The following is a 14,533-nucleotide window of genomic DNA, read 5'->3' as shown; positions in this document are numbered from 1 at the left end:
CCATCAGTCAGCTTTTTCTCACCGTGAGCTGTGAAATATCCTTTGCACAGTCATTTCCTCTTCCTTAAAGGAAAAGGACAACGATCTCTTGCACTGCTTTATTCCACTTGATCTGCTGTGAATCCATCTTTCCAACAAGGCTTTGCGCTCGGCTCCGGCCTGGTCCATCTCTGACTGACAGCCTGCCTGGAGCACAGCAGCCACTCGTCAATGTTTCCAGCTGCCGTGGCTGAGTACGCTCCTTGGACCACAAGCATGTGATGACAGAGATTTGTGGCGAATATGTGGGGTGGGGACGGAGGGCTACATGTTCTGCTGTCTCACGTTCTCCTTGTCTCCCACGGGACTCCTGGCCGGCAGCCAGCCGGGGGCTCGGAGGTCACGCAGTCCCCCTTCTGCTGGCCTGCCCCAGGCTGAGAGGACAGGAAGTGGCAGAGGGGATTCCCACTGGCACCCCCTACCGACTCTGATCCAGGTGGCCGCACACAGCTACTCCTCTGAGCCCCACGACTGAACAAGTGTGATGGACCCCCAGAGCCAGAGCCCTGTTGGGTGCCCCCAGGAGGCCCCAGCTCCAGGACACCGCTCCTCCATGTGGCTGTGCACAGTCAGCTTCATTGATGAGAGAGGATAACGGAGGCTCAAATGTTCCATGTCACATAGCTGCTGCGTGACAGAGCTGGGCTTGGGACCCAGGCTTGCGTGGTCCTGGAGTCAGGACACAGCAAGAGACGGGGTGGCTGGTGGGCTGGCAATGGTGGGATCTCCAGATTAAACAAAGTCAAAATACAGGACACTCAGGGAAATCTGAATTTCCCATCAACAGTGAACAGTTTGTAGTATAAGTATGTCCCATGCAATAGTTGGAATATACCTTGTATTTGTCAAATGTCTATAAAATTAATCATCCCATATTATACTAAAAATAGGTACTCATTGTTTATCTGAGATTCAAACTGCACTGGACATCTTGTTTTTTATCTGATGATCTGAGGTCCTCACTGACTTTTAGGACCCAAAGTGGATCACAGTCAGTGGAAGCCAATCCAGTGAGTCAATACTGAGATGACCCTTATCTGCGTGTTAACCCGGGACACACTCTGGGATCCATTATCTTGTTTGATTCTCATGACCTCTGTGGGGCGGGTTCAACAGGCCTCACTGTCGCCATTTTCTAGGTGGAGAATAAAAGCACAGAGAGGTGCAGAGTATTGCTCAGTGGCACACAGCATGGGCTAGGATTCAGCTCGGGCTCACTTCTTGACCACCCCATGCTTTCTCCAGGATGAAATCCTGACCCCTCTGATCCTTGGGCTCAGGCACAGCAGTGTGTGTCCTGGGCTTCTGGGCTGGAGTTCAAGAGAGACTTGAGGGTGGGTGGAGAAAAGGAGGGTGTTTATTTCTGTTCACCTCCCAAGAATCTTCTCAGTTCAGTTTTTCACAATAGCCACAGGAATAGACCTGATAATTCAGCTGGTCCGGCACGGGGTCCCTCCTGCTGGGGAGGTTCAGGTGGCCGGTCCTTGCAGAGCTGGGAGGGATGCTCTCCAGCTGCTAAGCAGGCCCTTCCTTTCTCCTCTCGTCCCTGCCCGTCTTCGCACAGGAAGCCATCGGGCTTGGCTTTGCTGCTGGGTTTGACCACTTGCCTGCAGTGCGGTTTCTGAGCTCCAGCTCTGTGGATGGATTTAATTACCTTAATTGAATGGTGTTTTCACTTTTCAGTAAAGGGGAGGCAGGAAGCCGGTGGAGATAACAGGGGTTGGCTTTATCACACCCAGAAGGCCCTCACAGATTGAAATTGATTCTTCTTGCTTCTCTTTCTGGGTGGTTTTTTGAGACATTGGCTCGGGGATGTCTCGAGGTGCTGCTCCATAGAGTGAACCCTGACAACCAGCCCGTATCAGCCCGCGAACGCACGGGTGTTGACCGCGCAGCCTCCTGCACCCCACCCCACGCTGAGCAGGCGCCTGGCTATGGACCTGTTCCCTGCTGGTCCGTCTTGGGCCAAGCCCTTGACCTCTCTGTGCAAATTCCAACAGCCTTCCTGCTCACTGTTTCAGAGGAAATTGTCCTTGGCTGTGTCCCACATTTTACAAGATAAACAATGAAATGGTAAAATCGACTTCCTCAGTTGAAGAGAGGCACAGACGTGTGCCAAGTGTCTATGGGGTGGCAGGTCCCAAGCCCCTACGTCACGTGCCTGGCCTCACTCATTCCTCGTGAACACTCAGCAGGGTGGGCCCCTCTCACCACCTTACAGCCGGGAAACTGAGGCTCCCTGGGTGAATCGCTTGTCCCTTACAGAGGCTGGAGCTGGGATCACACTGGCCTTGTGCTCCGGGGCCCTGCTGTCCCGCCTGTGAAGATACCCTCCCCAGCTCTCTCTCAGTGTGGTGATTGCTCTGTCCTTGTAACTCCTTTGGCCTTTCAAGAATCAGAAATTCTTGGACAATCAGAAATTTCAAGTCCATTTATATTCTACCAGAGGAAAACACGGGCTCTCATAAGCCAGACTTAAAGCTCTTTCACACATCCACCTGCTCATCGACTGTTCAGCACAATGCGTATCCCCGTTCTAGTGCTGGAGATACAGCAGAGACAGCGTCCACTTGGGCCCGCTCCTCGTGGACCTGGATGAACTGAGGAATGGCATTGGGTCACACTCAGGCTGCCCTAGATTTGTTTCCCTTCGGTGGTGTCTCTTATACATGTAAAACGCACCTTTGATTTGCACACAGGTTATCACACACCTGGTTTGGCCATTCTGGCTCCACTGGTCTGGTACTTGGCATCCCAGGATGGAGATGGGGTTCTGCCTGCATCCTGGCCTGGCCTGGTTTAAATGGCTCCAACCTAAGGGCTAGACTGGGGAAGCCAAGGGCTGTCAGGTTGGTCCCAAGGCTTCTGTGCTCTGGGAGAGGACGAGGCTGGCTTCATCCTGCCCCAGGAGCATGGCTGATTGGCACTGGAGACTCTGGGAGCAGCGCTGACCTGGCATGTGCCTGAATCCTCCCTGAATCACACCCTGTGCGCAGGTGGCCTCAAAGCCCTGCCACATGTAGGAGTCCAGGACATCCCAGGGATGTGGCTGAAGAAAGCAGCTTGCCCAGGCTTGCCAGGCTCACAGAGCCATCCGTGACGTGTGGTGATAATTGCTGTGTGTGTTCTGCTGCCCTTGGGAGAGAGCTTGGGAGCCGAGATGCTTTATCCCTGGACCTCAACCTAGTCTGACTCTTACTTCCTGCCTGGGTCCCTGGTCCACTGTGTCTGGATGGGATGTTTCCTCAGGAGTCTCTGAGCATCACCCGGATCTGGGGCTGTGTCTGAAGTTAGAGGCCAGGGAGCCTGGTACAAGGAAGTTCAGGCCTGATCCATCAGTGCTCCCCAGGACAGGAGGGTGCCGGCACCTGGCGTCATGCACCCAAGGGGGACCCAGTTGTAGGACAAAAGGAGAGAAGCAAGGTGTGGAGGCAAGGAAAGGAGGAGAGAGACAAAGAGATGGTCCCGGGACCCCGCAACCTGCCCCTTTTGGCTCCTGTTCCTGTTCCCTGATTGTGTGACCAGCAGGACAGAGCAATGATTTTTGCTCTCTGGGGCAAAAGCCCTGCTTTGTAGCACTGACTGATTTCCGTGGCTGACTTCTGCTCTGACCTGGCATCCGAGGCCGAGTTGGGACATGCACAGGGGCTCCTGGAGCCTCTGGGTCCTGCAGGCTCCCATCACGTTTGCAGTTGCTTTGATAAGGATACTTGGGCAGGGCTCTCACTCCACAGAGGCTAGTAGCGGCACCATTTCGGACCCTTCCCGATGGCTGGGCTTTGACAGGGATCACTCCTTGGAGCTCCTGGTGGCCGATGGGCTGGACTCGGCCAGCACTGTCTGTGTGCACTCCCCTCCACCGGAAGGTGCTGAGGCCTGGTGCCACCCAGCTTCTCAGCACTGCTCCCCTGGGAGCTCTCCGCAGATGCCGAGGAACTGGTCTCAGTGCCAGATGCCCCCAAACGAGGGGACTTGGGTCCTCCTTGTGGGCTTAGAGGTGCCCCCATTTACCTCTGTAGTAGCAACTACGCTAACATCAAAGGTAAAAGCAGACAGCTCTGACCCCAAACAACCCTGCTCTGGCCTCCCTCGTGCCTCCCCAGAGCTGGGGTGAGTGCCATTCACGCTCTGCTGCCCGGGGCGGGTTGTGGTGGCGTTGACGGGGAAGTGAAAGGCTGGGAAACAATGAGAAGGGGACAAACTGGCAGAAGCGGTTTCATTTCTCAGCCCTGTGGCCCTTCAGCCTCCTTGCTAGACTGAACTCAACGTCCAGGAGCCACACCACTGCCAGACCAGGGCGGGCCACCAGCCAGACGAAAGACATGCAGGGGCCACCGAAATGATGAGTCCTCCTGGGGTGCGGGCCAGGTCCCAGCGCCACTTTCCATTTGCTGCGTATAACCTTGGCTAAATTACAGCAAGTCTGTGAGCCTCAGTTTTCTCATCTGTAAAATGGAGCTGATGACCTGCACCTGTGTATTTAACAACAGGGCTTCTCAACCTTGGCCCCATAGACGTTACCAAGGTACCCTGGGCAAAATCACCCCTGCCTGAGAACTACTGTTGTAGCAAGGAGCATCATTCATTCATTCATCCCTTCCACCTTTCCCAGGAACATCCTGGCCTGGATTCTGGAAACGGTAGAAGCTGACATGAGATAGATATCAACCGGGCAGTTCTGGGCAGTAGAAAGAGCTGGAGACCTGGGTGAAGTCCTGGTTCCAAGGCAGTGTCGCTTTGGGCAAGTCACTTAACCTCTTCCTACATCTGTGAAATTGGGACAATAAAAAACAACGCCAGCTCTGCCACATCACCCCCACCTCCCGTGGCGTCTGCTGCCCGCAAGGGAGAGGGCTGAGGAGAGGAACGGTCATGCAGTTGGACGCTGAGGCAGCCACTGCCTGAGAGTCACCAGCTCTCGGAGCCACCCACCTCACCAGGCCCTGGGTCCTCCCGCAGCCAGGGGGACGCCAGCACCAGAAGGAGGCAGCCGGGTTTACATCACAGTATACACCAATCTCAGAGACATATATTTATACAAAACAAGGCAAATTCCCAAAGCAAAATAAGTTTATGTGTGCCACTCTGATATTCCACCCTATTCTACTGTATTCTGTCATTTAAAAAAAAAATGATTTGCAGATACTAACTACAATATATAAAATAAATAAACAACAAGTTCGTACTGTAGAGCACAGGGAACTATATTCAATACCTTGTAGTAACTTATGGTGAAAAAGAATATGAAAACAAATATATGTATGTTCATGTATGACTGAAGAATCGTGCTATACACCAGAAACTGACACAACATTGTAAACTGACTATACCTCAATAAAAAAATATATATAGAAAAAAAATGATTTGCAAAGTAGTAAGTGATCTCAGGACTCAATAATGAGTTATGATCTGCAGCATTCTTTTTTTTTTTTTCATTTCTTTTTTTTTTAACTGTCCTAGACCAGAGTCCCCAGATGGTCCCCATCAGGTTCCGTGTGCTGCTGCCCGGTTTATAGTGAGGCTAGGTTCTCATCTGGATGGAGAAGTGGAGACCTAAGGTCCAAACATGGTGATTGGCAGGGTCCGACCAGACTCACGTGGCAGGAGGGGGAGGAGACCACCTAGGTGGTGAGTCCACGGGCCAGGCCTTGCCTTTCTGCTTCCTTGACCTGTCCCCAGTCCCCACACAGTGCCTGGCCGTAACAGAGGCCCATTCATTTGTTAAATGAGTGCATGAATGAGCAAGAGAAATCTCCATTTACGGAGCACCTGGCGTAAGAGAGGCACTTTAGATACTCCTATATTATTGATACATATGTATTATTATGTAGTGAATACTCACAACAACCTTGTAAGACAGAAATTACTCTTGTTCTTTATAAAGGAAGACTTGGAACCCCAAGATATTTAAGCTGGTGATGAAGGACTTGAACCTGGGCTGCTGGAGAGGGAGAGGGTTCCTGTGATCTGTATTTATAGAGCATCTCCAGGAGCTTCTGATATGCCTGCTGCAGGCTGAGAGCCTCTGCTCAGCCCTGCCCCATCCCTGGCCACCCCGCAGCCCCCACACGCCCGGGTATCACACTTGGGGCTCCCTGGCACTCATCTTAAGACCCTCAGCCACAGGGTGTCTTCTGTTCCCTGCACCCCATTCCAGCTGGGAGGCCACCTTTGGCAGGCAAGGCCCCTGAAAGCCTGCCTTGCCCCTTCCTGATGGGCACCTGGCTTTCCAGTTCAGAGCTGTGGAATCAGTTAGACTTTGGACAAATCGCTCAATCTGTCTCAGCCTCAGTCCTGTTTTTGTATCCTGGGGCTGATGGGAAGACAAGCCCACAGCCTGGTCCCTGGGGAAGACCCTGAGGACTAGGAAGTGAGTGTTGCAGAGACAGTTGTAACCGATGGCTCCGGACACCACTTTGGAGAGCCTTGTCCAGACAGGAAGCCACCTCAGAGGCTCCCAGAGGAAGAGGCACTTGGGTTGGCCGGCGTGGGGTGTAACTTAGCAACCATCCTCTCTCCAGCCCCTGGGAGGAGAACCAGGCAAGATGGGGAGGGGCACCCCTGGAAAGCAGCCTGGGGGTGTCCCAGGCTTGGACAGAGAGAGGAGGGTCCAGGCAGGGCTCCTGGAACCACGGGAGAGCAGAGGGGCTGCAGAGCTCCCCTCACCATCTGTGGACCCTACTTTCCCATCTGTAAACTGGTGCCGCAGGGCTGGGTGACAAAGGCAGAGGAGCAGAGCTGGAAGAGCCACCGCTGTTTATCCGGCTCCTATTACGCGCTGTGAACTTTACATCTGCGATCTCGCTCAGGAGTCACAACCACGAGGCATGTTAGACAGGGCCTGTGCCAAAGGAATCAGGTGGAGAAATTGAGGGTCAGAGAGGTTGAGGAACTTGCTCAAGGTCACACAGCAGGGAGTAGAAGAGCCAGGATTCAGACCCAAATCTCTGTGCCAAACGGTCTCTCCCTCTTTGTGCAGCCAAGGCAGAGAGAGTTATGGGATGGGCGTCTCCCTCTGCCACGGTGTCCCCGCAGGGTAAGGCAGATGGCGGCATCTCTAATGGAACCTTCTCTTCCATCTCCCATGCCTTGTTCTTCCCACAAGGAGCATTTGCTTTAGTAAAGCTAGAAAAGGCTTCTGCTGGACGTAGTCATCCTGTGGCAGCATCCAGGAGGGTACCACCTTCCATGGCCCTGAACTTCAGGAAGCCATGGGTATCTGGGCTGGGGGGAGGTGCCTCCCATAGAGAGTCACCGGGAATTTCTAACACTCCCCCCATCACTTTCAACGTGCACACATGTCAGAGCCCTGCTGTCCCTGACCTTCTCCTCACTTCCTGCTGGAGGCTGGGAAGTAGAAGAGAGATGCCTGGTTGACAGATGACAGCTGTCCTTTCTCCAATCCGAGTGACAATAGTGAGCCTGGCTCTGCAAGGAAGGAAAGAGAGAGAACTTCCCTGCTGTGGGGGGTACAGTCATGGGACTGACAACTAGCCCTTCTCTTTATAGAGTTCCTCATGGAATGCTTACAGCGGTGAGAAGTTTAGATGTGGCCACCCGGGCTATCTGTCTAAAAATGAAAACTGAAGAACCCTCTTCCAATAGGCAAGATTATTTAAAACAATGGCTCGAGTTGAAATGGAAAAAAGAAATCAGCTATTTGAGCATCTCCTACTGTGTTTGAGAACAACAAGGAAGCTTGTCTCTCTTTCCTTTCTTAAAGCAGTGGTCCTCCCTTCTCAGAATACCCTGGGGGGCTTGTGAAACACAGTGCTGGGCCCCATCCCTGAGATGCTCACTCGGGATGTCGGGGTGGGGCCAGAGCATTCAGGGATGCTGGTGCTGCAGGTCTGCGGACCGCACGTGGAGCACCGCTGTCCTGGGCCTTGAGCGACTGGAGGTTGTACCCCTTTCTGGGAGGCTGTACTGATCAGTCATGGGCTCTTGGGCCACTTGGGCCTCAGGGTTGTCACGACTGTGGTTTGGGCTGTGTTTGCTTGGCTCTAGGCTGGGCTCTGGGCAGGCTGTGCATGTGTGGGGTGCAGAGATGAATCAGAAATGCCACCTCTCCAAGGGACTGTCACCTGGGAGGGGAGAAGAGCCAGTGGTCAGTCTGAGCTGCAGGGTTTAGGAGGTGGAAAGAGAGTGGTCTCATGGGCAGCGCTTGCTTGAAGGCAGCTGGGAGGGAGTTTTACTGCCAGTCTGTGCACAGGCACCCAGCTGGGTCCAAGCTGGGTACCGAGCAGATGGCGGTAGAAAGATCATCGTGTTAGAGTCAGATCACGCTCCCATTTCTTAGCCCCGTGTGACCTCAGCCAGTTCCCCCACCTCTCTGAGCCTCCCTTCTTTCATCTGCAACTGCACCTGCCTCCCTGGGTGGTTGTGAAGAGTAGAGGGAAAAAACATCAAGAGCCCAGAAGAGACTTACACAGAGAAAGGACCTGGCAAGTGGAAGCTTCCGCTGCTCTGAAGCAGGCAGCGCACGGAAGCAATCCCACATCTACCATGGCTATGCTAACACCCGTCAAGATTTCGGTGCGCTTTCAAAGAGCTCATGCGTGGAAAGCGCATAGTAGGCGCTTACTGAATGCCACTTGCCTCATTTCTAATCCCCAAGTGGGGGTGCTTTAGCCTAGTGGGAGGGGCATGGACTGAGGCCAGACCCCCCTTGGGCGTGGTTCCTGGCTGTCCTGGCTGTGAGTGGCCCTCAGCAATTATAAATTATGAAACCATTCTGTGCTTTGGTTTCCTGATCTGTCCTTTTTTTTTTTTTTTTAATGGCAGCACTGGGGATTGAACCCAGGACCTTGTGCATGCTAAGCAGACACTCTACCACTGAGCTTTACCCTCCCTCCTTGGTTTCCTCATCTGTAAAATGAGATGAAGGTAGTACCAGCCTCATGGGGTCCTTGTGAGGACCCGGTGAACTCGTGTCTGTGAGGTGGCTGACACCTAGTAACTGTCAACATCTCATGACCATCCCCACCATGCCACCTGCTTAACCCAGGGCCGGGGGCACAGGCTCACAAGGATGACAACCTTTTCCCAACAGAAAAGGGAGAGAGAAGTGAGGCGGTGGCGGCCCAGGGCCCCAGAGGCTTCCCTGTCCTTGGAACCACCTCCAGCCTTTGCCCTCTCTGTCTGGTTTCTCTGCCCGACCAAATCGCACAGCTGCCTCATTCTGAACAGATACCAGCCAACCTCAAGCAGCTTTGGTGCTGGTACAGTGTTTGCCTTGAAAACCGTGCCCGCATCTCCTAGACCATCACCAGAACCACCATGGGAAAACTTGCATGCTGGATGAGTGAGGATAAAATCAGACCATCTTCGTAAGCATTTTGTGCCCGGGAGTGATGCAGCTGGATTGCAGTAATGAACTTACAGGGATACTGTGGGTGAGAAATGGCTCTGAGCTTGTGGGTTTAGCCCAGTGGGTCTGAGTTCTGCCCCCTCGACCTCTGTGGCTTTCGGGTCTCACCTGCTTCAGAGGGACGGGCAGGGCCAGGTGAGGGGAGTGGCTGGTGGTGCTCAGGTGGCCAGGCTGCCCCAGGACAGGGCAAGCCAAGGGACAGCTCTGACATGACCTAGCCATTGCAGGCAGGGCTCAGAGGCACGAGGCCTCCAGGCTGGGTGGGGAGCAGGAAAGCCCTGGGCTGCTCAAGCAAATCTGAGTTTCCTTTCTCTCCTTGCCTTCCTTTAAGCTTCAGGTGAAGGCTTTAAGATGGGAGACAGCCGAGATGAACTCAGGGACAGAAGGGACCCACTGCGGCCAGGGAACAGCGTCCAGGGTGCAGAGGCCCCAAGGAACAAAAGGAGCCTGCTGATGCTCGGAGCCAGCATCTCTGTGGGTTTGGAAGACCTTCGCTGCAAAATGTCCTTTCTGGGCTGGAGCCTCCAGGGCCAGCCAAGCAGAGAACAGAGGATACGGGGAAGGCCATCACCCCGCTTTCACTGCTGTGGTGCGGAAGGCTCCCTTGCCCCTTCCCATGAGAAAGAGAGGTCTGTCAAGTCCGCTGAAAGCCACTGAAGTTCATTAGCTCTGCGGCCCCTCCTGCGATCAGATTCCCAAACGCTCTGAGCGACGCAGCTCGGAAGGGACTGCACTTCACACCAAGCCTTCTTCAGCCCTCGGCCTGGGAACTGGGGCCAGCTGACAACCGACTGTATCTCAGCCTTGACATCAGCGGCCACATACTACTCACACATGCAGCCCCTTCCAGGGAATGTTCCAGAATGATACTGACTTATGTGGGGAAGAGGCGGGGACACATCTCAGCGGTGCTCCACACATTCCATTTTGGGGCCTAGATCCATGCACCTTGAATGATCCCTTGTCCCCCGTGTCCCCCCACACCTCCCAGTTCCTGTCCTGCCACCCCTGGGATCAAATAGAAACTGAGAGGTGTTTGGGGTTTTCCCAACTAAAGAAATGAGACATAAGACTGCGTTATAAGGCTATGGATTGGCTGGATCTGGCAAAATGTGGTTTAAACCCTCAGATGGAAATAAAACCAAAACCCACTGCAGCCTTTTGGGAAATGTCAGTGCCATGTGTCTATACATGGGCCACCGTCTCTGAAAGCCCTTTTCATCTCTCCAGTAACCCTGGGCAGAGGGACTGAAGGCACCAAGAGCCAGTGAGGAAGATGGCCCAGCCCTGGCGGGTTTCAGTTACTGAGATTTCTGGCATAGGCTGGAGGAATAAGGCTATTTCCAGACGTGGAGCTTCCCCTTGCTGTACAGGGTCTCCAGGGCTTCCTTAGGGTCAGGGGCAAAAAGCAGAAAACACCAAGTCACTTGCTAGAGTCCTATTGGGAGGACATTGGGGTGGATGCACTCATCCTTGGAGGATTGGGGGTTGTCTCTGTCCCATCTCCTCCACACGCCTCCATCTCCCAGGCTCCCAGGGGATCCAAGCCCCTGTTTCCAGGACCCCTCATTCTATCAGCCCCTTTCCTCCCAGCAGGCACAGTTGCTCTCATCCCAATGAGCTTCCGGTCACCAGTGAGCAGGCACAATCGTTCCCCTTCCAAAGACCAAGGGGCAGAAACACGCTGGACCTGGGTCACCCGGAGACGTCTATTTATAAACCACCCTGATAAGCACAATCGGCCCTGCTCAGCCCAAGCCACCCTCTACAGCAAAGCTAACCTTCCCAGCAGCGGACTGAACATCTCCTGTACCAGCTAGACTGGAAAAACCGGCCCAGTAGAGGGGCAGGGGTCTCCAGAACTGGCTGGTGGTCCTGAAGGGTCCGGCTCACAGACTGTTGTAAAAGCTAGGATGTTCATGCTTTTTGTGTATGTACCAGATCGACCCATCTCAAGGAGTGTTCTTGTACAACAGGGGTCAGCAAATACTTTCTGTAAAGGGCTGCATGATAAATGTTTTGTTTTTGCTGGCCACATGGCCTCAGCAGTTGCATGAAAGCAGCCTGAGACAACATGGAAATTGAACGAGTGTGGCTGTGTGCCAATAAAACTTTATTTACAAAACCAGGTGCCCAGCTCAGTGGTTTACCAACTACTGGAGTAAAGAAAACACAAATGCTGGAACATTAGACCTCATTTAACACAAACACGTGTTCTATCTACTTTCCAGGGCTCCTAGACTTGTGGGTATTAAAAAATACTACTTCAAACATTGTTTGTAACAACCGAGTTAGATTATGTTAAAATACATGATCCATAGTTTATGCTGATTTTTTTTAAAAGCCTTTATTTCCTATAGCAGTTTCAGGTTTGCAGCAAAATTGAGTAATTCAGTGAAATGTGCAGAGATTTCTCATATAGTCCCTGCCCTGCCCCCCCATGCATAGCCTCCTCGATTATCAATATCCTTGGGAGTGTTATAAAGTCCTAAATAATAACTTTTTAAAGGTTATCTGGGGGGGGGTGTAGCTCAAGACGTAGAGCACATGCTTAGCTTGCACAGGGTCCTGGGTTCAATCCCCGGTACCTCCTCTAAAAATAAATAAATAAAATGAATGAATTTTCCCCCCACCAAAAAAATTTAAAATAAAGGCTATCTAGCTTTCCATACATGTTTAGTATCGCTCTTCTCAACGATCAATTCTTCTGCACGAGGTAAAAAAAGAGTATGATTTTAGATTTGGCCAAGCCCACCCTGCGGGAGCTGACTAGGAACCCCCAGGGTGTGGGAGAAAACACAGACTGTGCAGGAGTTCCCTGCTGAGGTCACATATGCTCTTGGAGTCCATGGGCCAGAATGTCCCGCTGACCAATTGTCCTCTTTGTTACGGCTGATAGGCTCCTGCCTGACCCAGCACTGGGGAACACAAGAAAGCCAGTCTCCCTGCACAGAACGTGTGACTGTGGGGTGGCCCCCATTCGGCAGTGCAGTGCCCCGGGCACTTCCAAGGCTTGTGCCCTCTCAGCTGTATGCGAGCAGAGTGCCCGGACAGATGCACGGAAGGACAAAGTCACACAGGTCTATACCGTGTACTCTGTACCCTCACGGTCCACACAGCAATCCAGCACCACAGCACACCCAGCACACCGAGCAACTCAGCCCTCGACATGCCCCTGGCCGCTCACGCCGCCCTGCACAGCACCCTGGCACAGAGAGACATCCAACACCGCTGGTCAGAGCGCACATCCCTGCGGCCGGAGCTTGAGCCTCTCTGCCTACGCGAAGGAACCAGATCAGCGCCTGTCCCTACCTTCCGCTCTCCGCGAGTCCCGGCGGCTTGCTCTCCAGGCCTCCCAGGAATGGGGACAGAAAACCCTGCCTCTTCCAGCAGCCCGGCTCTGCCCAGCAGCCCAGATTTCTTCCCTTGTAGCCGGACTGCCCAAAGATAGGGGGGAGTAGATTCAAGACCTGGACCTCTTATTGTCCACAAACCTGCCCACCTGAGGACAATCAGTGCCCAGAAGCTGCCCAGACACGGGAAGTTCGGGAAGCGTACCTAAATAGGGAGCCAGCCGGGGGAGACCAAATGGTGTTCTTGGTGGAGAAGAGGCAAACAGTCCCCACTGCAACACCCGCGTGGTGTCAAGTAACAGTCAGATTAAACAAACAGCTTCTGCAGCTATTTTTATCTTCAGATCGGCCACGGGTAATAGATAACTTGGGGAGAGAGAAATGGCTCGCCTCTTAGCCGGACCCTGACCAAGAGTCCAACTTTAATCCAGAATGAGTTTGAAAACTATTCCAGCACCGAGACTCAAAGAAAAATAGCCCAAGGTGCAAAGGAAAACATTTGTTTAGACAAACATTGAAAACACGATAGCGTGTGTGCCTTGGAGCCAGCGCCCGGAGGCCTGCTGATGTCCCGGGGCAGAAATAGCCTGTTTCATCATCGGCTCGGAGGACCGCAGCCTGCATTCCTCGAGTAAGGAGCCGTCCTCGGCTGTGCTTTTGGAGCAAAATAACATGCCCAGCTGCAGCAGGCTGGGGGCAGGCCAGGCTGGGGTTTCAGGGTGAGAGCTGCAGGAGGATATGAAATAATCAGGGAAGGGACGAGGTAAGCGCCCGTTTGGTGAGCCTGGCCGTGGCGGATCTGGTTTTTGCAAGGTCCAAGTGCCAGTGGACCAGTCTCATTCTGCCAGGGGGAGAGCTGCTCTCTCTGCCTCTGGGAGGGGCTCCACCTTCCCCATGGCCACTTTCTCTCTTGGCCTGGGGTCACCTGCTCCCCAAACTGCCTGCAGACATCCAGATGTCTTCCAGCCCTCCTGCTTTTGCTCCCTCTGTAACAGCTCCCAGGTGCCCTCTTAACCCTTCCCAAGTGTGCCCTGGGAGAGTCTGCTCACTACCAGGAGCACAAGAATTTTAATGCAGACCTTTTTGTTTGCTTTCTTTCTTTTCAAGATCCTTTCTCATGCTCCCCTGCCCCATGGCCTAGGAAAGCAGAGGTACTTGGTCCTAGACAGGTGCCCCGCTCCACGAGATGCCCAAAACCCTTGGAAGCCTGTATCACACACACCTCTGTATCTATTTGTGGAGTGTCCTGCCTGCCCCTGTGGGCTCCCCACAGCCAGCAACCTCTGTCCCAGCCCCAACTCAAGGCCTGGCACCACCTCGTCTTGAACCCAGTGGTGCCATGGTCACAGGGAGCTGGGTCTCTGTACTTCAGTTCAAACAAATCAGAAAGAACAACTCATTGCTCTGTGAATGGAAGGGTCAGACTCCCAACCAGCAGGAGGATCCAGCTCCTTCTCTCTGGGAGCCTCAAAACTTACCTTTTGCCCTAAGAGCTTAAGACCTGCCTGTGGGGACACCTGCTCACTGATCAGCACTCAGACATGGTTTGAGGGAGACCAAAGTGAACCCCTTGATGGTACCCACCCCACCCACCTTCACTGCTTGTCCAAACCAACAGTAGCCAACCTGGCAGATTAAAAGGATCAACTTGAGATGCAAGCCAGCATTAAAACAAAACAAAAAAAAACATAGGATTTGGAGCCCTGGCCCCTCGTATTCCTAGCTGTTTGAGACTAGCCCCAACACTCAGCCTCTCTGTGCCTCAGTTTCC

General features: G+C 53.3%; 1 protein-coding gene across 7 annotated transcripts in view; it reads right to left on the bottom strand.

The window, feature by feature from the left end:
- Positions 1-14,533, bottom strand: part of C11H10orf71 (chromosome 11 C10orf71 homolog) — a 56,096-nt gene that overhangs the window by 13,370 nt on the left and 28,193 nt on the right. The window contains exons 1-2 of one of the 7 annotated variants that reach the window (XM_032491674.1): positions 12,968-14,340; positions 12,722-12,846 (exon numbers count right to left, since the gene is read on the bottom strand). The exons of 3 other annotated variants lie outside the window; for them this stretch is intronic. The gene's annotated coding sequence lies outside the window, so the exon portion shown is untranslated. 3 more of the 7 variants (XM_014562654.2, XM_006195949.3, XM_032491676.1) reach the window with 3 other exon arrangements.

Source organism: Camelus ferus, chromosome 11 (genome assembly GCF_009834535.1).
Source record: "Camelus ferus isolate YT-003-E chromosome 11, BCGSAC_Cfer_1.0, whole genome shotgun sequence".
NCBI lineage: Eukaryota > Metazoa > Chordata > Mammalia > Artiodactyla > Camelidae > Camelus > Camelus ferus.
Note: the sequence above shows the minus strand (reverse complement) of the source record. Positions and strands in the feature narration are given on the sequence as shown.